Here is a 2,755-nt window from a genome sequence, read left to right on the forward strand (position 1 = left end):
GCTCGGTCTTTATGTTAAGAAACCATCACAAGGACTTCTCCGGCTCAAACAGAACCCATAAAGTCAAGAACTTTAGTTCCCAAGTTCCCTAACGATATGAAGACAGTATATTGCACAATTTGGCTATGCATTATTATCTATTATTATATTTTAAATCACATGATTTTTTTCATATACACTCAAAAAAATCCTACTAAGACATCAGTTAGGATGAGATGAATTGGTTAAGCAACAGTGTTTTGTGGAACAATGCCATCACTTAGTCTTAAGCTAGACTTTGCTAAAATTAAGGCAAAGACAAGTATTTCAAGTGGCTGTGAAAATACTACAACAATTCGCACTATATTATAAATGAACAGAATTAACCCAAAGCGATTACCATGAGGAAACAACTCCAACTGAGCTATGTAATCTCCCATATATTTCAAACACCGTTTATATCCGATAATGTAAATATTATTCCTCACCTCATCCTGTTACGTCTAGAGTGTCTAAAGGTTCAGTCTTGGGGTTCAGACTTTTTCTTATATTTATTAACGATTTGCCTAACTCAATCTCCAAGGATAGTCAGCTTAGTTTATTTGCTGATGATGCTCTACTGTACGAAATAATACAAAACAACAGTAATAACCTTGCTTTTCAGACTGATCTAAACAATCTTGTCTCATGGGCTAATGACTGGCAAAGGAGTTTCATTCCTAGTAAATGCCAATCTATGCAGATCTCCAATGAATCTACATTAGCTTGCAAATAATATATAAATCAAATGTCTCTCGAATCTGTTTGATGTTTTACATACTTGGCATTGGTATCAGCCCAAACCTTGCACCGGACCTTCACATTAACCATATTTGTGGTAAAGCCAATAGCACACTCCACATGCTCATGCGAACCTTGAAATCAGCTGCTGCTAAAACAAAATCTGTTGCCTATTTTACTATTTGCCGTCCCACTGTTGAATACAGCTCAGTAGTGTGGTCGCCATACATTCAAAAGCATATTAAACAATTTGAAACGATAAACTGTAAAGCATATTATTTGGCTTTCCGCTAAAGAAAATATGATAAAATCACCGATCAAATGGATATGGATGACTGGCCTTCTCTTGAATGGCGTCGCAGACTTAACAGACTTAGCAGACTTAACTGACATAACAGTTAAGGGAAACAATTCTAAGTAAATCTGTTTCAATGGATACTCAATTTTTTGTGCAGCATTGTGAGGCATACCCGTCTACTTGTGTAGGTGGAATTAAATCCCACATAAATACAGAGACTAAGAGAAACTTCTTTCATCGAACTGCACGCTTATAACATATTGTCTTGTTTTACAGTTTTTAACCACTTGTATACTAGTCACTTACACCATCTGGCAATCTAAAGCTTTGAAAAAACTATTGACCTCTAATTTCTAGTTCTATAGGATATCACAATAAGGCGTCTGCGCAGGAGCGGATATGATTAGTGAGAGGAAGAAAAAGAAAGAAGTATGTACTCATTGCATTTGACACATTTTGTATGGCAGCCAAATTAATAAATATTGTGATTGTGATATCATGATAAATAAATACTTAACCTTTACTTGCAAAGGTCGAATAAGTAAAATGAAAAATAAAACTATTTACAGAATAATAAAAGATAATATTGCTGCCAGATTAGATTGAACTTTGAATACTCGTTAACTCGTGCTATTTGTTTCATACTGCCTGCATACGCTCGTTCGCTCTAGAAGAATTTACTGGGAGATTAACCTGTGAATTTACCATACTTGTATAGCTAATGATAAACTTGAAGCCAACACTATCGGCCTCAAGTAAAAGCTTTTTATTACTCGTAATATTATCATCAACACTCTAGTTTTAATTCTACTCCAGTTAAAGAATATGTATGTCTAATTTCTTACCCACCATCTATAAGTTTCTTCCTTTTTTGTGTGACAATCAATGGCAAGTAGGATGAGACACACGGTAGAATTGCAAAAGCGTCACAGGTTCTTGCAGTAGTTTGCTGCTGTACTTATAATACACGTCTCTTAAATAAAAAAAGCAATAAGGCTTTGTTTTTTCTATAGTTCAGTTTTTGAAGAAACTAGTGGTCTTGCGATAAGCTATAGGAATACAAATTCAGATAATCAGATGGCTAAATTAAGCCAGAAAAAATGTGTGTTTTATATAGCTTCATGTTGCATATTGGTACACTGCATACAAACGGAGGTTCTTATTTCCTCCGCACATTTGTATGATCCAAGTCGTTGGAGGTTGTTAGAGAATAATTGTGCCTAGAGTCAGGCTCTCGTAATGAAAGCTCTAACGACTCAAGTCATACAAATGACCATTTTAATTTATTTAGGCAGCATGACATTAGTCAAGCAGCTTAATAAGTACCTAACTAGCATATGATTACTTCTTCAGAACCCACCATGACAGATGCCTATCACCACTCACCAAAATCACCTTTCAGATATTGTCTAGCCTCAGCTACTGTTTGGCTCATCTCTATGCATACACCTTCTGAAGCCTCAGCTACTGTTTGGCTCATTTCTATGCATAGACCTTCCGAAGCCTCAGCTACTGTTTGGCTCGTCTCTATGCACAAACCTCCTGACTGATTAAACCTTTTACCATTATTCAAGTCTAGATTTAGATTTAGGACCAGATTCAGGTCGTTCACCAGCACCCTTTTTTTTCTACTGCCACCTTAGCCACTTTCCCATCATGCTTTGCCATTGTAATTAACTGTCCTGTGGTTGCCTTTAG

Source organism: Watersipora subatra, chromosome 8 (genome assembly GCF_963576615.1).
Source record: "Watersipora subatra chromosome 8, tzWatSuba1.1, whole genome shotgun sequence".
Lineage (NCBI taxonomy): Eukaryota > Metazoa > Bryozoa > Gymnolaemata > Cheilostomatida > Watersiporidae > Watersipora > Watersipora subatra.